The following is a 24,836-nucleotide window of genomic DNA, read 5'->3' as shown; positions in this document are numbered from 1 at the left end:
CCAGACCACTATACCCCTAGCAACTTCACCAGTGACAGGTTCCTGCATTTTCATGGGGTTTATTTACAACCCTTTGGGACACTTGTCTCTTACATTTAAGACGTTGTCTTCTGATTTAAGATGCCCCATCATCATGTTCTGTGATGTATCAAGGCAATAAAATTCTCTCCATATCATATTAAGATGAATAGGAGATGAGCTGAGGTAGGTTAAGTCAAGAGAGTAAAGGCATATTGATATTCCTGCTATGTGAAGGAAAGAGCTTCTTTCCATCTTTACTAATGGAGGGAAGGGAAAATGTGTTTGTTAAGTCACAGGGGTCAGGGACCATACTGATTTCCTCCACTAAAGATACTATATTGAGAATGTCAGATGTGATTGATATCATTGCTTGATTACGTTTCTGATAATATATCCTCATTATTAAAGACCCATCTGACTTTTGCATAGGCCACTATGCAAATGAATAAAACGGGGAATTCATACCACCTCTGTAATTGTTTAAGCATTTGGGGTAGCACATCCTGCTGGACTTTTAGCTTAGTATCTTAGCAAAGGCAGGCAATAAAAGGGTCCAAAATGTAGTTTGGACCTTATTATGCAATAAAACCCACTCTGCATCAGGAAATTCTTTATTAAGTTTTTTTATTCTCACTATACATTCTTGGCCTATAAACAAATGGATCTGAAGTCCCTCAGAACACCTTATGAAATAGACTTGGAATAAGATTTTACTTATATCTGTAAGTCTCAACTCTGACCATTGGACCTATGTGGTGTTTTAGGTCTCCAGGGATTAGTATCATTTAAGGGACTGTATCCAATAATCCCATAAAGTGTGTAGTTCTCCAGTGCAGGGATTCTCAAATTATGGTCCCTAAACCATCAGTTTCAGTGTCACCTGAGGACTTATTAGGAATATCAATTCTGGGGTCTCCACCCCAAACTTACTGAATCAGTGAGACCCAGAAATCTGTGTTCTAAAAGCCATCTGCGTGATTCTGATGCACACTTAAGTTTAAAACCCACTGCTCCAGTGCATAATTATTAAGTAGTAACACGTAACCCTAAGTCAGGTGTAGAGGAAGGCTCATGCTATGTATCTTTGATCTGATTGCCAGGTCATTCCTTATAGATCTGGCCTTCTCAAACTAAGGTCTCTTATAAATTGGCTTTGGTCTGAGAACAAAGTAAGAATAAGTGAATCTCCACTACCATAAATCAAGTTACTATTTAGCCCACCAAACCTCCTAGGATTTTTCTCCTTATATAGACCAAACAGCTCCTTGTTGGACAGTCCTTTTATTTTGTTTTAAGGACCTTGTGATCGAATAGCTGATGCCAAAGATCTCTGAAGGTCAAACTTCCTGATGACTATAGGGAGGGAACCATCGTTGTGGCTTATTACGGTAATTGTGCCCACTTGATCTATAACGAGTAAGCACCCCTACTTGACTTCTGAGTCTCTGGCATCCTATTATTTCCATTGTCATCAAGAAATCTAACTCCATTGTACCATGCTCTACCATCACCTCTGGAGAACAGCCACCATAGAACATTACTTTGGTTTTCAAGGATAATGGTATCCCTCCTTACCAACAGATTCATTTTAAAAAGTCTTGGTAAAGGGCGTGGCCTCAGGGCCCTTTTGGGTGATATAAATAAAGACTGGCTGACCAGTAGCATATAATAAATAAATTCCAGCATTCCCATTTTCCTAAGACTTGATTTTTCTATATTGTGCCAGGGAAGTTACATTATTCAGACTCATTGAATTTACCCCACTATTGACAGAGCCCACATTTTAGATAACCAACTTAATAGACTTAACTCCTAGGTGCTCCAGACAACACATTTGAGCCAAAATCCTGAGTGAATAAACCCTTATCAATAAATTCAACCTAATCCAGCCTGATATGTTTTCTTCCTTGGTCAAACAGCCATATAATTTACTTCCTTGTGTGCTCTCCAGATTCCTGTCAATAGAAATCAATGAGGTTCTACAAGTCTTTCATGGTATAGGATTTCTTCCTTCCAGCCTTGTACTCCTCTTTTAGATTATATCAGAGTCTAATACCCATTATTAAGGGTGGTAGAAATTAATCCTAGGAAAGGACAAGCACCAGTCTGAGAGGCAACTACCTAGACCCAGCCATTAAAAGACTGGTTCCCTTAAATACTGGGGTGAGGCCGGGCACGGTGGCTCACGCCTGTAATCCCAGCACTTTGGGAGGCCGAGGTGGGTGGATCACGAGGCCAAGAGATCAAGACCATCCTGACTAACACGGTGAAACCCCATCTCTATTAAAAATACAAAAAATTAGCCGGGCATGGTGGCGGCGCCTGTAGTCCCAGCTACTCGGGAGGCTGAGGCAGGAGAATTGCTTGAATCCAGGAGGCAGAGGTTGCAGTGAGCCGAGATTGTGCCACTGCACTCCAGCCTGGGCGAAAGAGCGAGACTCTGTCTCAAAAAAAAAAAAAAGTAAAATAAAAAATAAAAATAAAAAATAAAACATACTGGGGGGAGGCTGCCTCTGCTGGAAAGGCAAGGACAAGGGATATACCCATTTGAAGTTCTCAGCCTCATTTTTGTCTACCCAAATGTACCTATTTCAACACATGAGATTTTTCTTTTCACCTTTCTACCAGCTCCTTTACCTTGGTATAAAAGATCTAGTAGGTTTAATTGGCTATCAAATTTTCAGCTCTTACATTCCAGCCATGGGCTTGATTCTCAGTCATATCTTCCCAACTTCGGGAGATAAAGGACTCCTTCATTGCTGCCAGTGACTTGATTTTTCTATGTATAATTGCAGTTTGATATTTAATTTTTCCTTTATACATTCTTTAGGGCCACCAAAATAAGCCAGCTGATGCCACCATCTTTACAATCACCATTGTTGCCACAGTGATAAGTGCCATAGCTACTTGATTGCTCAATACCTTGACCCATCCACTGGTGATAATTTGGGTAAGCATAATGCTGCTGTATGCCATGCATTGCCCATGCCTCATCCCCTCCACCTCCCTAGCAAGAGGGTTATCAATTTACTTTTCAAACATGTGGAAAATAATCCCAGAATCTCATTTGAGAGTCAGTTCCTGGGGCCACTTCCAATAGCAATCACTGTATTATTCTTATTAGACTATAGGGAGGGAACCAGGAAAACACAGTTTTATTTTCTCTCTCAGAAGGGAACAGATGGCATACTAAAATTAGGATAATAAAGGAGTGTTTAATAAAGAGATTTTTACAAAGGGTGAGCAGGGGGTAGGGAAATCATAAGAGATAATGAAATGCCTAGAATAAGAAATATCAGGGATCTGCTACCACTCCTAAGGCAGAAAGGATAAGGAGAGGGGTGTACACTGCAAGTAGGGAAAGCTGGACAGAAAGGGCCATTTGGTGGGAGCTATGACATTTGGTTGAGGGAACCAGACAGCCCATGAAAATACCATAGAGAGGAATAAATACATCATCTTCTTCCTTCCTTTCCACTGCAAGAACTTCCCTTTGGCAGAAACTGATAAAAATCCAGAGGGTAAGAGAATTCATAGTTGACTCCTGTGAATAGATAAAGGGGAACTAGAGAAGAAACAGAAGCTAGCCAGCATAATATTGATTACTCCCAACTCAATGTCTCTAGCTCCAATGTCTCTCATGAGGGTCAGACTGTTATATGCAACTGCCTGTTCAACATTCCTCTTGGATGTTCACTTAAACATCTCAACTTTAGCATATTTGAAAGAGAAATCTTGGTTTTGCGTTCCTCTCTTCACCTACACCTCTCCCTCTTTCATCTTCTCCATCTTAATACATGTCATCACAATGCCCCCAGATGCTCAGTCCAAAAATGTAAGGATTATTCTTGATTTTTCTTTTCCTCACACCCAACCCATCATCAAGTTATGTCACTTTTGAGTCTAAAATATGCCCTATATCAGACCATTTCCTATTATCTCAACCACTTCCACCCATTCCAAGTAGTCATTATCACTCACCTAGACTATTATAGTAACCTCTCAACTTGACTCCATGATTCTACACTTGGCCTGTTATACTCTATCAACCACCAAGGAACCAAGGAATACTCCTAAAAATTTAAATCATATCATGATTACCATCTGCACAAAAGCATCCCATTAAACTTAATAGCAAAATTTAAACACCTTATTATGCCCGAGAATGCCCTGTATTGGCATTCTGTATATCTGCTTGGGCATTCTATTTAACTCTCCAGACTCATTTCCTAATGTGCTGCTACTCCAACCCCCTCACTGGCCCTCTCATTGTTTTTAGAAAACACTCTACATTTTTTTTTTTTTTAAGATGGAGTCTCGCTCTGTCCCCCATGCTGAGGTGCAGTGGCATGGTCTCAGCTCACTGCAACCTCCGCCTCCCGGGTTCAAGCAATTCTCCTGCCTCAGCCTCCTGAGTAGCTGGGATTACAGAGGCACGCCACCATGCCTGGCTAATTTTTGTATTTTTATTAGAGACAGGGTTTCACCACATTGGCCAGGCTTGTCTTGAACTCCTGACCTCAGGTGATCCACCCACTTCGGCTTCCCAAAGTGCTGGGGTTACAGGAGTGTGCCACTGCGCCCGGCCCACTCTAAATTTATTGCTGTATTAGAATCTTTGGCTTTTTTTATTCCTGCTGCTTAGATTGTTTATGCCCCAGATCTTCAACTGATTCTTTTATGTCCTTCAATTCTATCATGTCATGTCATGTCATATCATCAAAGGGTCTCTGACAACCACATCTGAAGTAAGACACTCCTACCATTTTTTATCATATTGCTTTTTCTTTACTATCTGAAATTATGTTACTTATTACTGTGTTTATTTTCTATTTCCCCCACTAGAATATTAACTTCCATAAAGATAGACTGTGTTATCTTGTTCATTTCTCCATCCCTAGTGCCTATAAGTGTCCAACACATAATAGATGCTTGATAAATCTCAAACACATTATAATTCTATAAGTAACACACAAAAAGCCCAATCTCATAAAATGAAGACTTAGTGCAAGGATAAGGAAAGGACCAAGATAAGCCTAGGTAGCTTGCCGGTATGGAGTCCCAGAGTTCAGGCCCCAGTAGTCAACCGTATTAGATCTGATTTTACTTTATTGCAGAGTATGTTATTGAGTTTTAAAGTGTATTTTGAATACGTAAACAAATGAATACATGTGTAAATACAGTATCAGGTTAGTGCTTTCACATAGCTATTCCAAAACACTGGCGCTCAGTATATCCACATATAAATTCATCATATCCCTTCATCCAAAACATGTTGTTTCTCTTCTATGTATTTCTTATCTTGGCAACGGTACAAGAATCACTCTGTCATCAAGACTGGAAATCTTGTAAATTTTTAAGTTCTACTAAGTCAAGTAAATTCAATATTAATAATATAGCTCAAACATGTTTCTTCTTTTACATTTTTTGTGATACTTCCCTAGCTGAGGACCTCTTGCATGGTTTATTAATGTTCCTTAATTGCAATGAACTGAAAATTTGTGTCCCCCAAAATTCATATGTAGAAATCCTATTTCCAATATGATGGTATTTGTAGATGAGACCTGTGGGAGGTAATTAGGTCATGAGACTGGAGCTTCCGTGAGTGGAGTTAATGACCTTATAAGAAGAAGCCAGAGAGCTAGCTTGATCTTTTTTTTTGCCAGGTGAGATTACAAGGAGAAGTTGGCAGTCTCCAAACTGGAAATGAGCCCTCACCAGAACCTCATCCTGATCTTGGACTTCTAAACTTCTTGGACTTTTAACCTATGAGAAATAAATTTTTGTTGTTTATAAACCACCCAGTTTATGGTACTTTGTTATAGTAGTGTATTAGGGTTCTTAGAGGGACAGAACTAATAGGATAGATGTATATATAAAGGGGAGTTTATTAAGGAGTATTGACTCACATGATCACAAGGTGAAGTCCCACAATATGCCATCTACAAGCTGAGGAGCAAGGAAGCCAGTCCGAGTCCCAAAAACCTGAAAAGTAGGGAAGCCTTCAGTCTGTGGTCAAAGGTCCAAGAGTCCAAAAGCTGGAGAGCTTGGAGTCTGATGTTCAAGGACAGGAAGCATCCAGCACGGGAGAAAGATGTATGCAGAAGACTCAGCCAGTCTAGTCTTTCCACGTTCCTCTGCCTGCTTTTATCCTAGCCATGCTGGCAGCTGATTAGATGGTGCCCACCCAGATTGAGAGTGGGTCTGCATCTCCCAGTTCACTGACTCAAATGTTAATCTCCTTTGGCGACGCCCTCACAGATACACCCAGGAACAATACTTTGCATCCTTTAATCCAATCACATTGATACTTAATATTAACCATCACAAGTAGACTGACTGACAAAGCCATTAGTCTTACCTTCTGATTGTCTACTGAACTTTATAAGTCTTTTTGGAGTATTTCCTAAAGCCTTGGTCAGTCAACATTATGTGTTTCTAACCTTAATCATCCAGATCTTTGCTTCTTGCATCTTCACATCTCATGTCTCAAGCTCACTATGCACATTCTTATCTCCGTGTTGTTTGTACTCTGCTGCCATCTTGGAATTCTTTGCTTTTTTTCTTTCCAATTTAATTTTTTTTATTCATCCTTTAATGATAAACTTAAGTAGCATTTCCTTTACATATTCCTTAATTGCTCTGGTCAGACTTAATTGCTCTTATTTTATTTCAATGCCTTTTTTTTTTTGAGACAGAATCCCACTCTGCTGCTCAGGCTGGAGTGCAGTGGTGTGATCTTGGCTCAGTGCAACCTCGGTCTCCCGGTTTCAAGCTATTCTCCTGCCTCAGCCTCCTGAGTAGCTGGGATTACAGGCACACACCACCATGCCCGGCGAATTTTTTTGTAGTTTTAGTAGAGACGGGGTTTTGCCAGTCTCGAACTCCTGACTTCAGGTGATCCGCCTGTCTCAGCCTCCCAAACTGTTGGGATTACAGGCGTGAGCCCCCACACCCGGCTTTAACGCACATTTTTAAGCTTCTCTTCGGCCTTGAATTATATGTATCAATAGGCCTGTCTTTGTTACTATCTTGAAGTTATCTTGAAACCCAGGACTACGTCTTGTTTACCTCTTGATTTTCCTAGATTTCTTAACATAAACTAGACAATATATGCAATGGGTGTTCAGCATATATTTGTCTAAATTAAATTACAAGTAAAGATTGGCAATTCTTCTTTATGCTTTTAAAGATATCAACTTGATTTCTGTTGACAAATTCAGAGTATTTTTGCAACTTTTCCAGTGGCCCCTCTTCCAAAAGATCAAACAATGACCTTACACCTTCAAAGAAGGTATTCTTACCTTTTAGAATACTTTCAAAACTACTCATCGAAGATCTACACAACCTCCTCAACTGTGCTGCCATTGATCTTACTTTTTCAAAGACAAAGTTACTAGATTTACTCCTCTGATTCTTCATGGCAATTGACAATCATTCTAATTCATAGGTATATAAATCTGCCAATATTATTGAAAGTTGTCAGAAATGGTAACAATCAAATCCTAAGAAATCAGAAAGTATTATATGACGAGTGGCAGATCCCCTCTTTTATGTTTGAGTATCTCAGTAAGTTATAGATTTTTCAAAAACAAACAAAACTGCATGAACAGGTCCCCAAATAGTAAATATTAATACAAATAAGGAATTTATAGTTTATATGAGTTTAATGGAAATTTTGAAGTGACAGAGACAATTTAAGAGAATCATTTGTCAATCTAATTTAACAGTCAAGGCTTAAACCTCTGCATTACTATTAAGCTAGCTTTCTGGTAAATCCTTAAAGGGACAGATGCCAAATAAAAGGATGTATTTTTATGAAATGTAAAATCCATTAGAAAGCCTTCTATTAATAATGTGACATTGCTATTTATGGGACAATTAGTGCCTATAACTACATATATAGTGTTAAATGTTTGCTGTAAATTGATAGCAAAGATTCTAATATGATATCTTCAGCTATATTCATCCTAATAGTACTAACATAGACTTCTTGTATTTTTTGGTTGAAAATAAAGGTTGCTGTACAAGGGTTTTAGATGCTTCCCCATTGATTTTCAAGATGTAACCATGTTGGAGAAGTAAAGTCTAATCACAGATGACTTATTTTATATCTAGAAAAAGGTAAATATCGGGAATATATACACATATTTCAAGTTTTGACCATCTCAATTTCTGGAGATTGTGTTCCACTTGTAAGAATACATTAACAAATAAATTTTTAAAAGTCTTCTAGAGTGCTCAGAGAGGTTGTTGCCAGTGTGGTTGAAGACATTCTCCTCTATAGTAGATATCAATATTTTGGTAGGGAAACCTCTCTCACTAAGACTCATTTCGAGCTGGGCTCCCAACACTTTGGGAGGGCAAGACTGGAGGATCCTTGAGCCCAGAGGTTCAAGACCAGTGTGGGAAACATAGGGAGACCCTGTCTCTACAAAAAAGGTAAAAAAAACTTTGCAGGCCATGGTGGTGCATTACTTGAGGTCCCAGCTACAGGAGGCTGAGATGTGAGGATCGCTTGAGCCCAGGAGGTGGAGGCTGCAATGAGCCATGATCACGCCACTGCACTCCAGCCTAGGTGACAGAACAAGACCCTGTCTAAGAAAAAAAATCCATTATAACTATGGTACAGTTAGTAAGACAAAGTACAGTAACACTAGCTGACAGATCTTCAAGTGGCTGAGCAATGCAATGGATGCTATTGATTTCCATCAGTAAAATAGCCATATTTTCTAGATGCCATAAGCAAGTAGCTATGAAATAGGAATTCACCTATAAATCAGTCCATCTAGATGACTGTGATCTCATAGAGATATTGTAATTAAATCATTCTGGTCTTTGTTTCAATGCTTTTTAGCATTTTGTTTGTTTGTTTGTTTTTTGAGATGGAATCTTGCTCTGTTGCCCAGGCTGGAGTGCAGTGGCATGATCTGGGCTCACTGCAAGCTCCGCCTCCCGGGTTCATGCCGTTCTCCTGCCTCAGCCTCCCGAGTAGCTGGGAGTACAGGTGCCTGCCGCCACGCCTGGCTAATTTTTTGTATTTTTAGTAGAGACGGGGTTTCACTGTGTTAGCCAGGATGGTCTCGATCTCCTGACCTCATGATCTGCCTGCCTCAGCCTCCCAAAGTGCTGGGATTACAGGCGTGAGCCACTGCGCCCAGACTTTTTAGCATTTTTAAAAGTGAATTTAATGCTTGTGAGTAGATACTGAGCAGAGTTAGAAAATAATAATTTATGCTAAGGTTACCAGCAGCACAATATTATTAAATAATCCAATTTTGATTCTGTAAAACTTCTCTAATTCACTGATACTGCTGTTATTTTGTAAGGGTTATGCTTTGCAGCATAATATTGATTAGTTCAGCAAAGCTACTCTGATATGAGTTACAGGTGTGGGAACACCAACACCCTAGAACAGCATTCTACAAATAAAGTAATAATAACAGAATATCAAGAGTCAAAGAACCTATTTATAGGTGAAACAGTTGGCAGGTAAAGAGGTAAAGAGAAAAAGAGAAGACTTAAAAATAATGCAGAAGGCGGGGTGTGGTGGCTCACACCTGTAGTTCCAGCACTTTGGAAGGCCGAGGCAGGCATTACTTTGAGGTCAGGAGTTCAAGACCAGGCTGGTCAACATGGTGAAACCCCGTCCCTGCTAAAAATAAAAAAATTAGCTGGGTGTGGTGACGCATGCCTGTAAACCCAGCTACTCGGGAGGCTGAGGCAAGAAAATTGCTTGAACCCGGGAGGCGGAGGTTGCAGTGAGCTGAGATCGCACCAATGCACTCCAGCCCGGGAGACAGAGGGAGACTCCATCTTAAAAAAAAAAAAAAAAAGCCAAAGAAGAAAAAGGAAATTCTGTATAAATATACTGATACATAACTTTTGATTTTGATAATTTGAAAAATATTAACAAGTCAAGTGCCATGTAAAAGAAACTGCACAATGCAGATAGATTGGAAGCGATATAGAATATTAGAACAGTATGTCAGCTCTAGCCTTGCCAGGAAAAAGCTGGAAAGGCAAGTCTAACAACTTCTGGAATGCCAGGAATTGAAAAGAGCAGAGAGCAAAAGGACAAAATTTATTATCAGTTTTCTGAGAAGAGTGAAGACAGGGTTAATACAGAGTTTTTTTCGCAGGTAAGGGGCACCAGGCTAGTAACCCTGATTTTACTACCAAATAGATCTAACATAGGAGTGATAGAACAGGCTTCAACCCCAGAGACCTACTCTAGGAGTGGCATGATAGTTCTTTAGAGTTAAGGGAATAGTTGATGGGATGCAAATTATGGTGGCGTTTTGGGTGATATAAAAAACTATACTGGCACCACCAAATAGGATTTAAATTGAACCAGTTGCTGCTTAGAGTTGTTACTTTAATTTTTTCAAAGATTTGAGGTACAGTTTAGAAATATTCCATTTGAAATATAAGGAAAAATATATAAAAATATGTAAAATAATGAAAATATTTAAAATACATAAAATGTGCATATGTATTTCTAGCCTATATGTTATATTTACAAAATTGTTCTTAACTGTTGAAGAATTATAGCCAAGTCATCTAAAATAGGACTTTTTTTTCACATCCAGAAATTTTATTAATAATTGTGCATATTCAGGTACTCTGAATTTGGCTCTTGCAACTTTCTCTCATGTTAATAAACGCATTTAACTTTGGCTGATTTTATTCCTTTTACATGTTTGTTTACATTAATACCAAGTAAATTATAGCTGGCTTTCTTTTCTCAAGTCTGTCACCATAAAATGATATGAGGGTTGCCAATTCCAATGGTGTGTAAAGCATTGTCTTACTATTTTATATCTCTGTAAGGAATTTCAGGAATTGAATGGTTGCAGTAGCAACAACAACAACAAAACATAACAGGAACTAAGAGAGATGATTTCCCGTAACAAATAGCCTTTTAAAAAAATCATGATATGGCCGGGCGCGGTGGCTCACGCCTATAATCCCAGCACTTTGGGTGGCCAAGGCAGGCGCATCACGAGGTCAGGAGATCGAAACCATCCTGGCTAACACGGTGAAACCCCGTCTCTACTAAAAATATAAAAAATTAGCCGGGAGTGGTGGCAGGAGCCTGTAGTCCCAGCTACTCGGGAGGCTGAGGCCAGCTACTAGGGAGGCTGAGGCAGGAGGATGGCATGAACTCGGGAGGCGGAGGTTGCAGTGAGCCGAGATCGCACCACTGCACTCCAGCCTGGGCGACAGAGCGAGACTCCATCTCAAAAAAAAAAAAAAAAAGATATAAAATTTAAGTTAATAATACCTGCCAAAAAATATAGGAACAATAATAATCATTTCACTTGTAGTTTTCAGAAAACACGAAGCCATTTAATATCTTGTGTTCTTAGTTATGAATGATTATTTGGTAAAATGCTATTTTAAGAAGACAGCTTGAATCACCTGGGAGCTTGTTAGACATGCAGAATCAGCTGGGTGTGGTAGGTAGTTCACGCCTATAATCCCAGCACTTTGGGAGGTCGAGGCCGAGGCAGGTGGATCGCTAGAGCTCATGAGTTCAAGATCAGCCTGGGCAACATGGTAAACCCCTTCCTCCAACCCCCGTCATTACTAAAAATAAATAAATAAATAAATAAATAAAAATAACTGGGCTTGGTGGTGTGAGTCTGTAATCCCAGCTACTTGGGAGGCTGAGGTGGGAGGATGACTTCAGCCAGGGAGGTGGAGGTTGCAATGAGCCAGATTTGCACAACTGCACCCCAGCATGGGCAATAGAGCCAGATCCTGTCTCAATAAAAAAGAAAAGAAAAGAAAAGAAAAAATGCAGAATCACAGGCCCCACCCTAGACTTATTGAATCAGAATTTACGTTGACAAGATCCCCAGGGATTCAGGAGCGGGTGCACATTAGAGCTTGAGAAGCCCTGTTGTAGCTTGTGCCTGGTGTCCAAACTAGGACACCTTAGTTTTCCTAAGAAGGAAACCCAGGCCTTGACTTGAGGCAGACTTGTGCTGCTGGGTACTCTCATTCACTGCGTGACCTTGAGAAAGGGACTTTACTTCCAGGATCCTCAAACTTCTTCTCTGTAAAATGAGCATTGTAATAATTATATCCCAGGCTTATTTTGGGAATATTCAATAAATGCTCCCTTCATTCTTTAAAAAATAAGTAAAGACAGCCTGAATGGGAGCCACGTTCTCACTCTTCTTTCTCTATACAAAATGTATTGTGTAATGTTTGTGTACTAGTAGTTCAAGAGCAAATAAGTAGTTGGTTAATGGCTAACATATTTCTTAAATTTATAACTGTTAAGATAAACATTGAACAAGGAAAAAGATTCGTAACTGAAATGTAAAGTAATTTGACCCTGGATAGTCAATGACAATCTTATTCACAGCGTAATAAGTAATTCATAATGAGATAATTATTATGAAATTATCAATAGCCTGCTATATCACTTTATGTTTACGATCCACAAGCTTTCCATAGCACCATGAATAGATAGTTGTGAGTAAATGATATTTTGATGGTGAAGATAATCACGTGCCAGGTTTGGTTTTGTTTTTGCTTATTTCTTATATGACAAAATGGGCCTTGCATTAGATGTTTCCCATTCCAGGAACACTCATCCCAAATATTTATATGGCTGAATCTTTTGCATCATTTAAGTTTTAGCTCAAAATGTGCCTTCTTTGACTACCAATCTAAGTGGTCTCCCAGTTACAATTTTATTTTCAGTTTAGCACCTATGTTAGTTTACTAGGGCTGTGTCTCAGTCTGCTCTTGCTGCTATAACAAAATACCTTAGAATGGGTAATTTATAAATTATAGAAATTTATTTCTCACAGTTTTGGAGGCTAGGAAATCCAAAGGCATCAAACCAATACTAGATTTGGGGTTGGTGAAGGCTTGCTTACTCTTTGCTTCATAGATGATGCCTTGTTGCTATGAACTCATATGGCAGAAGGGTGGAAGGTCAAAAGGGACTCTCTCAAGCCCTTTTAAAAGGGCACTAATTCCATTCATGAGGGCTCTGCATTCACCTTCTAGAGGCCCCACTTCTTAATACTATTGCATTAAAGAGTAAGTTTCAGCATGAATTTTAGAGGGATGTATATTTTCAAACCACAGAAGGCTGCCGTAACAAAATACAACAGACTAGGTAGCTTAAGCAACAGACATTGATTTTCTCACCATTCTGGAAGCACAAAGTCCAAGATCAAGGTGCTGGATTTGGTTCCCTCCGAGCCTCTCTCCTTGGCTTGCAGATGGTCACCCTTTTGCTGCCTCTTCACATTGTCATTCCTGAGTGCACATATTTCACATGTGTCACTTGGATGTTCTAATCTCCCCTTCTTATCAGGACACCTGTCAGATTGGATTAGAACCACCTAACTGCTTCATTTTAACTTAATTATCTCTTTAAATGTTATATCTCCAGATGCAGTCACATTCTAAGACACTGGGGGTTAGGGCCTCACATGTAAATTTTGGGAGTTTACAGATTAACTCATTACAGCACTATATATGTATATATAATTATGTTTATGTGTATTTACTTGTTTATTATCTATTTTCTCTCATTAGTGTATTTGCTCCATGACATACCTCAACTGTATTGCTCATTTGTGTCCCCAGCACTTAGATCAGAGCCTGGCACATGGCAGCCACTTAGTATGTATTTGTTGAATGAACAAAAAGATAAATGAATGTTAAAAGCATTTAATTATGAAATCTTTGATACCTGTAACTATTATTACAATTTCAATAATTTGAGAGTCAAGAGTCAGAAAAAGCGTTTAGTTAAAAAAATCTTATGGATTTTCAGTAGATGTTATTTCCCACATAAATCTCCAAGATTTTTAATTTACAATGAAAAGATATCTTATGTTTACTGAATATAGCTCAGGTTCAGAAAGCAATGAGAATCTATGCCCTACCTTCTAGACAGATTATGTAGCAAAGATTTCCAGCTGTTCAAAGGAAATGAGTAGGTTTGGGAAGGTTAGGGAAGAAATATATAAAATATTATTTTTCTCTATTAATTGATTACCATTTCTGTGAGCTAAGGGAACTCATTCATGACTGTGACAGAGACTACAATTTTCTTTTCCAGTGTCTACTTTCCATTCTTCTATATTAACAAGATGCCATGTTTTAGGTGAGCACTTTGGTCACCCACTTAAATGACGACGTTTCTCAGACTCACTTGTAGTAGAATTTATAGCCATTTGATTTAGTTTTGGCCTGTGAGCTGTAAGGGAAAGTGTTCAATGATGCATCAGGAGAGCCTCTTTAAAAACAAAAGGAGAAAGTGAGTTGAGTTATTTTCCCTTTTTTTTTTCACCCTCTTGCCTGGATCATGGTGGATGTGAAAGCTAGGTTCTGATAACTGGCTTGGACCATGAGAATAAGGACTACGTTGTAGGGGTGGTGAAGAATTGAGCTGGAAGAAAGAAACTTGCATCTGTTATGACTTCATGGAGCTTCTGAGGCTGCGCTGGACTTTCTTTATCTTGAATTAATGAAAGTGAGAGAGAAATAAATTTGTTTAAACAACCCTTATTTAGGGATCTTCTGTTATCTTAATTAATACAATGAGCCTTTTAATCTTTATTAAAAGATTATATAATCTCTTACTAAGTAGTGTCTGTGGTCCTTGCAATTCTTGGCTTACCTGAAGGCTTTTTTTTCTTAAATCCAGACTTTTAATGATTGTACCATTGCAGCATAGACTTTTCTAGCAGTCCAAGATGTACAGACTAGACACAACTGCTTTAGTTTAGTATAAGTCAAATTTTTCTTTGTCCTTGAAGGTCCTCTTATGTATTCCCATTAGCGTCATGAATTAATCCTTATGGTAGTGCTTATCACAGTGTATTATTATTGGTTATCTACTTTCCTGCCTGCCTCACTACACTCCTTGGAGATAGTAACCTTGTTCACTGTTCTATCTCTAACGGTTTGTACAGATCTTGGCCAACTAGTAAATGCTCATGTAATTAATAAGTAGATTTGCTAATATCTTACCTACTTCTCTGTTTTCCTCTGATATCTACTCCAGGAGAGACCAAGGCAGATTCAAGGCAGGTTTTATAATTCAAGTAGACTAACTGAGGTGAACCTTGTTTGTAATTCTGCAGTGCTATTTAAACCATTTACAGAATCTGTAGTGTGTTAGCAGTGGTTCTCAAAATGGTCCTATACCAACATCAGCAGCATTGTAGCTCTAAAGGGACTGCTTAGGAAACTAGATATAATGATGATGATGAACAATGTTACAGAGTCATGGGGAGGCAGTATGGCATAGCATTTAAGAACACAATATTTGAAATAAGAAGGCCTAAGATCCAAGTTCCAGTTTTACTACTTACTATATGGGGGAACTAATAATTCTACTTTATAGAAATGTTGTTGAGATTTAATGATTTAAGAATTAATTCATCAATATATACATTATATTTTTTAAATGCCAAGTTCTTAAGATGGTGTATAGCACATAAAAAAAAGTTCAATAATTATTAGCCATATTGAGTATAGTTCCATACTAGGAGTTTGGTATAGAACTCAGCGTCACATTTATTTCATCTTGCTGTCTAGTACAGGTGCAGGCTTTCTTAATTTGCACTTTTATTTTATCAACAACGCATTACATACTATGCTAGTTAAGTGGGAAAATTTGGCAATAGCTTAGATTTCTGATTTATTGATGAAAATCAACAACACACTGTATGATTTCCTTTGTGAAACATATCTACATTGACTTTGTAAGGTAGTATGTGTATTGTTGTGCCTTACTTCTGTTTGCAAAAACAGAGGTATTATAGATAAACTCTACATTTCCAGACTTGAAATTTTGAACACATATCTGTGTATTAACTGTAAATCCATCCTCCCTCCCTCCCTTCCTTCCCTCCCTCCCTCCCTTCCTCCTTCCCTCCCTCCTTCTCTCTCTCCTTCCTTCCTTCCTTCCCTCTTTCCCTCCTTCCCTCTCTCCCTCCTTCCTTCCTTCCTTTCTTTTCTTTTCTTTTCTTTTCTTTCTTTCTTTTTGTCTTTTTTTCTTTCTTTCCTTCTGTCTCTTTCTTTCTTTCCTTATCTTTCTTTCTTTTTCTTTCTTTCTTTTCTTTCTTCTCTTCCTTTCTTTCCTTTATCTCTTTCTTTCTTTTTTTTTGAGACAGGGTCTCACTATGTCACCTGGGCTGGAGTGCGGTAGTGCGATCTTGACTTACTACAACCTCCATCTCCTGGGCTCAAGCGATTCTCCCACCTCAGCCTCTTAAGTAGCTGGGACTACAGGCACCGCACCACCACATCCAGCTAACTTTTGTATTTTTAGTAGAGATAAGATTTCACCATGTTGCGCAGGCTGGTCTCCAACTCCTGAGCTCAAGCAAACCTCCAGCCTCGGCCTCTTAAAGTGCTGGGATTATAGACGTGAGTCAACGCACCTGGTCCTATATTTTTTCTAAGAAGAGTTTTTTCTAGAAATTATACAATAATTTTCATAATAAAAATAAAAATTATTCTTAATAAATTTAAGTCTACCAAAGAGTTTTAAATTTATATTATTCAAAAATCAAGAAAAATGTTTCATGATTTTTCTTGATTTATTTATGCCTTACTTCTGTTTGCAAAAAACAGATAGTGTAAAAAGTGGCATGATAAATCTTATCTCAAACATTATACTGGGTAGCTATCAGTCATTTAGTACTTATTTAAGCTATTTAACGTAACTCTCTCAGTGAGAATAAAAATGAGCAACTAGGAAAAAACTTCTAAATTTAACCTGACATGTGAATAAATGTTTTATATCTTATTTGTAATTGCTTTGTGCATTCATCTTATCCTTTGAAGATACTGTAATTCTATATTTTGGGAATGCAATCACTATGCTGAAACAGCCAAAATTCATTTGCACAACTTTTCACTAAAATTAGTAAATAAATATTTGAAGCTGAATTACATTTTTAAAAATAGCCATCATAATTACATGAGAATTACATTTATTAAAAAAGTAGATTGAACTTTGCTCTAATTAGTTTACATTTAAAGATTCTTTGATCTGTGATAACAGTAATATATATTAACATGTTGCATTTTAAAGTGACACTGCTTTTCATTAATCAAGTGTCTGTATGGTTGATTAATTTGTACAAGGTTTAAATTGCTATGAAAATTTATCATTCATAGCCATGATCTCCATTTACATATATGTTAATTATGGTAAATGTAATCTTTTTCTGAATCCTCTGGGCTGCATACTAAAAAGACAAAGTGATCAGAGTGACTACTTTTTCTATTACAAAGTAAACTCTTACTGTTACTCAGTAAAGTCTGTTGTAGTTGTCAAAGCTAAAGCTAAAAACATAGTAGTTTCTGCTGAAGGCAAGTCCAAATTCTTAAGATGGTATTTCTTTTTCAAGTGATTTATTTATTCAGCAGTCATGACATTTATGCAAACAGAGTTTCCATGTTTGTTTACCATAGTATTTAGTGCTGTCTCTGAGTGCTGTCACCATTTGCGATACTAAACTCCTTCTTCACATTGGTCTCTATAGGGTTCAGCCCAGAGTATTGTGTAAAATCGGAAGCATAGTGAGGAAGCATTAACTGTGAGTCTGGCCTTACACACCCCACTATTGGTCTTTTCCCATTGTTTCCTAGAGGCTTTCCCTAAATTTGGAGCATAGTAACCAAGAATTATTTTATTATTTTTATTTCTGTAGAAATGCTTTTCATTTATTCACCAACAGTGATCTTCTCTCTTAACAATTATTGATTTGGAAAAAATTCTAGTATAAGTTAAAATGATATAGTGACTAGTGTTTTAGAGTGAATGTGATAGGCCTTGCTAGCCAAATGTTGGAAAATTTAATTATTCCTATTTAATGTATACAATTTTATGCTTAGATTGTTAATATTTACATAATATATTCACTTCAACAGAAGCCTTATTTCATAGTCACAACGTAATAGAATTAAAATATCCATCTTGGAAACCTTTGCAAGCATAGCACCTCTGACTACCTGACGAGGCTATTTTTAAAGACACTTATTTGGCAATTTTCTTATAGTCAGCCTAATCACAGGAGAAACAAACTAATATGGCACCTGTTTTGATAGATGGATGTTTTACCTTTCATCCCCTGATCCCAGACCTTGCAAGACATTTTTCAAAGAAGCATCACTTCCCTCAACACAGAAATGCATCCACCTCTAAGCTGGAAACAGCAAAAGCATAGGGCAGAAGATGAAGCATATATTATCCAACTAAAATTACAGAGAAATTTTAAGTAGGCAGAATATAATTGCCCAATTTGGAAATTAGCCAGGACACAGGGTTTAACATCATCTTTACTCTTTTGAAAAGTGCCATGGGATTTTTAATAACTGCTGGTGGTCAAGACCTTGGTTTTACCCTCATCCATTAGACGACACCTCCAGCAGTGCAGTGCCCCTTCATACCATGCTGGGGCATCAGTTCAGTACTGACTCAGTGAAAATTGTGCCACCTACTGAATCATCCACAGCTCATCTCAGAGTGTCCTGGCTTTTAGAGTTTCTCTGGAGAGCTGTTATGAAAGATGGGACCAGGCTCAATGATGCTTAATTTATGAGATTTCAAGGTTTAAAATGGTTAAGATCTCAGATCTGAGTTTTATTTTCAACTTTAACAAATTTTTCTGGATTTGCCCATACTTATGGCCCATAATGATGGTCTTGATGATTAAACTGTACATCATACATGTCTCTCTTTAGAAAAAAAGGGAATAAAGGCAATAATACATAGATATAGTCAATGAAAAGCAGATTGCCTCATTTGTGATATATTTGATTCTTCTAATTGGAAAAAGTACTACCCCCCAAATCTTTGTAAACTGTATAACTAAATAGGCTTACAAGGAGCTTCTTTTTCTCTCTGGATTTTTAAGAACCTAGGAACAAATACTTTGAAGAGCAAATGCAAACCTTGGAGGGAGCAGACTTCACTGGCCAAACAAATAGTGAAATTTTTGTCAAAGAAAACCTTTACTCCAGTTTTTCTACAAAACACCTTGCCATCTGTAAAAGAATCTCAATGTAGCGTGACTATTCCAGGAACAACTGAAATGGAATCAAGATCTTAAAACAAAATCCAGGTGCATTAAAAGATAAATAATAAAACCTGGATGCTTTCTGGCCTCTATGCTCCATTTTAATAATTTTCTTCATTCATGTAAATGTATGTGTACTATATACAATTTTTTTTTAAACTGGGCTCTTGCCATTTTTAGAAACAGTCTTTGAAATGACTTCAGAAATTCTTTCTTGGCTGCTAAAAGTATCAATATCCTGGAATTGAGAAACTGTTTCTGAAAGTGTTTCTTGAGGTGTTACTTCTGGAAATGACATTGAATAAATCCCGTTGCTGGTGTATGAGGAATAAAAGAGATAGTTGAAAATAGTTGTAAAGAATAGATTGAGACACTGTAGCTAAGGCTGCAAAATGGATTCCAACATAATCCTGTGTTTTCACTCACTCTTGCTGATGCCAGTGATTCAAGTGAAACACACACACACACACACACACACACACACACAGTTTGGTGCTTTACAACGATGTTTTGTTCAACAGTGGACTGAATATAAGATGATGGTCCCATAAGATTATAATACCATATTTTTACTGTACCTTTTCTATGTTTAGATACACAAATACTTACTATTGTGTTACAGTTGTCCACAGTATTCAATATAGTAAAATGCTATACAGATTTCTAGCCTAGGAGCAATAGGCCATACCATATAGCCTAGGAGTATAGTAGGCTGTACCATCTAGGTTTGTGTAAGTACACGCTGTGATGTTTGTATAAGGAAGAAATTACCTAAGGACACATTGCTCAGAATGTGTCTCCATTGTTAAGTGATATGCGACTGTACATACAGCAGTCCTCCCTTATCTGCAAGGGATATATTTCAAGACCACCAACAGAAATACTGAACCCTATATGTACTAAGTTCTTTCCTATGCATACATACCTATGATGAAGTTTATTTTTTAAATCAGGCACAGTAAGAAATTAGGAACAACCAATCCAAGATAGAACAATTATAATAATATGCCAGCGTCACTACTCTTGTGCTTTTGGGACATTATTAAGTAAAATAAAGTTTCCTTGAATACAAGCACTTCAATATGGTGACAACTGATAGCATAACTTAGACGACTACTAAGTGACTAACAGGTGAGTAGCATACAGCTTGACTACATTGGACAAAGGAGTGATTCAAGTCCTAGACGGGATGGAGCAGGCTGGTGGGAGATTTCATCACACTACTCAGAATGGTGTGCAATTTAAAACTTAAGAATGGTTTATTTCTGGAATTTTCCATTTAATATTTTCTGACCATGCTTGACCACAGGTAACTGAAAATGCAAAGAGCCAAGCAGCAGATGAGGGAGGACTACTGGACCTTTTATTATCTATTTTCCTTTTCTGACTTAATCAGTTTCCAGCTTTCTCTATCACCGACTTTTCCTTTTGGGAAAAATCTATATTAATCTTACTCCTTGTTAAATAAAAAAATCTTTCTCAAGTCAAGTAACTTATTTTCCTGAATTTCCCTATGTTGTTCTGCTCTGACTTGATTATTCCTTGCTAGTAAATTAATAATTCACATATTGGGGGGTTGGTGATCAAGGATGGAACAACTATTTCAGGAAACTTAAGTCTGATTTGGTGCATTGCTACTGGTGTGATATATATAGCTAATATGCTTCCATAAGTGCCTCGTTTGCTACCAGATAGGAAAATTAGTTACTTTTTTCCACCATTAATTATCAACATAAAAATCATGGGTGACAGATATTCTTTCATTGTTAAAATTGAAAATCTGAGACACAGAATTTCTCTGAGTAGATCAAATAGCTCCTCACTAATCCATGAAAAGATGTTTGTAAGCTGTGGACTTCTATGGCTTTAATATAATACTTAATGTTGGAGTGACTATAACTTTCTAGATTTGGATTAGAAATGAAATTGTCCTTTAATTTTCAATCAAATAAAACAACACATTAGCTTGTGACTTTTTTTCTGCTTAAGTACAGTAGTGTTTTGTCCAGTAATTTTACAGATTTTTCATACTTAATCAAGTTTTAAATTTCATAAAATTTGTTTCCAATGTTATTTTCTTTCTATCTGAGTATCATTCTCTAAACTCTTGTTTCCTTCTCCAATGTTCCTCTCCTTTCTCTAGTTTCTAAATTCAAGTATACTTCCTTTTCTTAAAGATAATTTTGGCTAAATGTGACTCCCTCACATCTCCTCTCCGGGGGATGGGGGGTGGGGGAAGAGAAAAAGAAGAAAGAAAAGAGAAAAACGGAATTATCCTTGAAAGTAACCAACTGAGTTGTAATTTGTTAATATTTCAGCTAACAAACGCTAGGCTCTATCAATCATTACTGCATATGTGTGCAATAAAGAACATATTTGTGGGCCAGGCCCCATGGCTCACGCCTGTAAATCCCAGCATTCTGGGAGGCCGAGGCAAGCAGATCACCTGAGATCAGGAGTTTGAGACCAGCCTGGCCATCATGGCGAAATCCCGTCTCTACTGAAAATACAAAAATTAGCTGGGCGTAGTGACGGGCACCTGTAATCCCAGTTACTCGAAAGGCTGAGGCAGGAGAAACGCTTGAACCCGGGAGGCAGAGGTTGCAGTGAGCTGAGATCCTGCCATTGCACTCCAGTCTGGGCAAGAAGAGTGAAACTCCGTATCAAAAAAAAAAAAAAAAAGAACATATTTGTCTTTCTAATCTTTTATATGTAATGCTCCTTCCTAGGTATAGAGAATAAAATAAATACTTAAGACAATCATGTACTTAATGGGTACGGTATACACTATTCGGGCAATGAGTACACTAAAAGCTTAGACTTCACCACTACGTAATATATCCATGTAACACAAATATACTTGAACCCCTAAATCTATAAAAATAAAATATAAATAAAGAGAAAAATAGGCAACCATGAATGCTGAACTTGCTACATTTCTTCATTTATTGTTAACTGAAATGTGTGTTTCTGTAATGTATTTTTCTTCTATTAAAAGTTTTCTTGTCAATGTACTTCAAACAAATGATTGTAACATTATATGGTTGATTTTGATAGTCATTACTTCAGTCTCTTCTTAGATCATAAAAATTGAACCTTCATGACGAGAGAAAAGAGCAAAAGATATATGATTCTCTACACTCAATGTGAGCCAAATATTTCCCTCAGTAAAATTCTTCTAGTCCTAGAACGAGGTCATCAAAATTTTATAGGAGTTCCTAACAATAAGATCTGAGAGATTAAATATATTTTTCAAGTTACATATTAAATATACACATTAGTCATTCAAGCTATATTAAAGGCATCACAAATGATTTGTTTTCGAAATGAAAACAAAAAATTCAATAGCAAAACCAAAACATATGAAAAATATAATTTGTAAGGAGTTGAACCGTGCCCCCCAACGCCGCCCCAAAGATATGCCTATATCGAAGCCCTAGAAACTATGAATGTTACCTTATGTGGAAAGAGGATCTTTGCAAATGTAACTAAGTGAAGGATCTCGGGATGAAGAAATCATCCTAGATTACCTGGGTGGGTCCTAAATCAATGACAAGTGTCCTTAACACAGAGAACAGATACAAGACAGACAAGAGGGGTGATGCGAAGACAGAGGCAGAGACTGGGATGATGTGGCTACAAGCTAAGGAATGACAAGGATTGCAGGCAGCCACAAAATGCTAGGTGGGGGCACAGAATGGATTCTTCTCCAGATCCCCTGAAGAAGCATGGCTGACATCTTGATTTCAGGCTTCTGCCCTCCAGAACTGTGAAAGAATAAATTTCTGTTTCTTTAAGGTACCCAATTTGTCATAACTTGTCATGGCAGCCCCAGGAATGAATATTCTCTACAATCTGTATTGAGATATACCTTTGTTATGGTAATGGTGATAATGGCATTAAAAAAACTCCAAAATCAACTAATAAAACGATTAGGCAGGAAAGTGACAGTATGGAAAGTTTATTTTATGCATTTTATAGAATGTTATTAGAGCCCAGTGGATTAAGTGACCTAAATCTTCCACATCAGCTAACATCCAACCAAAATACAGGAATGAACAATGTAATAAAACTTTATAAACTTGGACCAGAATCATCCCAAAGGCCCTGAGGTGAAAAAGAGATACATGCTCCAAATGAAAGCAAATAACAAGAAACAAAATCTCATGTGTTTGGAGTGTAATGTGAGGGGAACCGAGTATTTAGAAGAGAGGCCAAGAGATAAGCTGGAATCAAACGACGCAGAGCTAAGCTGCTCTATATAGTGCCCTGGACTCAGTTAGTGAAGCAGATCATGAGCTACCTTTAGACATAGTCCCTATCTTGATTTTTATACCCTTGAATCCTAACAATGTTCTTGAGACATTATTGACATTGTTACATAGTCTGAATGGGCAAATTAATTTTACAAATTAGATTTCAGTGTGTTTAAAACTACTTGACAACAATCTATTGTTGAACATCCTCAAATACCTACTTGGTTTTGGTTCCTTTTCCTAAAGGGTAAGTTCCTTAAAATCCTTTTACTGTTAAAGCTTGGCAAGTAGTAGTAAATGCTGAAGAAATAATGTGGAATGAGCAAATGAAACACTCAGTTGTTTTCAGTGGAATATTGGATGTCCCTTTGGTAGTCACTTTAGGGAGACCTGGGACCAGGCGAGGTTGAAAACTCTGCACTAACTCAAGCTATATCATATGCAACTGGTAGAGTTAGTACTAGCCTTAATGATGTGATCTGAGTGCCAACAATCTTGTTCTTTATAAAGTGTCTTTTAGCTATAAGGATTTTTTGTTTGTTTGTTTGTTTGTTTTTTCTGGCCTCTTGTTCATACCAGGCTTCATATAGCTCCAATAATCTTAGGATATCTGTGCCTCCATTAATATCTAATTATGACACTCAAATTTCTTACAATTAAGAAACTAATTACAATTACAAATACTCCCTCGAGGCATTATACTAGGCAATATTTTGTTAGTCTAATTCTAGCAATCATATGCACATCAATGAAACACTTACATTTTAATGTAATATTTTATTTATATTTTTAACTAATTAAAACTCTATTAAATTTAATATTATATAAAAATGCTATTACATAAAGACCACAATTTCTACAGCATAACCAGAATTTCTCCTTTTATCTGTGAAACAAAATCAGGAACTCAAAGAATTATATTTGAAATTCAGTAATATTTAGACAGCAAAATAATATTTCACATTTCAATAAGTTGTTGAGGCTCATTTTAGTTGCAAACTGATCCAGGCTTTAAATTTATAGTCACATTATTAGTGTACACTTTTTTTAAAAAAGAAAAAGATAAGTATATGACAGGAAAGTATATATGAATGTGTATGCATAGACAAATGAATGCTTAAATACTTTAAATACTGCACAACTTCAGGTTTCCAACATTACAGCATAAAATAATCCTCTCTCAAACCTCGGAAAATCCTATCCTTTTGGAGACAAATGTATCTATTAGAATTAAAATTGTTCATACGAGGGTACCAGGTATTTATTTCCGTACATCTTGAGAATGATATTCAAACTTTAAGATAATTACAACAGTGTAAGCTCTAGAGTGGAACAAAAGCAGGGGGTAAAAAACCCAGAAGTTCCCAGAGGTAGTTAGGAAAAAAAAAAAAAAGGAAAGATAGAATGGAAGAAGTGAGGGGCTCAAAGAAAAAAGAATGAAGATTCAAGGATGGGTAAATCTCCTCTTTACTTGGCTTTTCAA

The sequence above is a fragment of the Pan troglodytes genome, chromosome 13 (genome assembly GCF_028858775.2).
Source record: "Pan troglodytes isolate AG18354 chromosome 13, NHGRI_mPanTro3-v2.0_pri, whole genome shotgun sequence".
NCBI classification, from domain to species: domain Eukaryota; kingdom Metazoa; phylum Chordata; class Mammalia; order Primates; family Hominidae; genus Pan; species Pan troglodytes.
The sequence above is the reverse complement of the archived record's forward strand: the minus strand, read 5'-3'. Positions refer to the sequence as shown.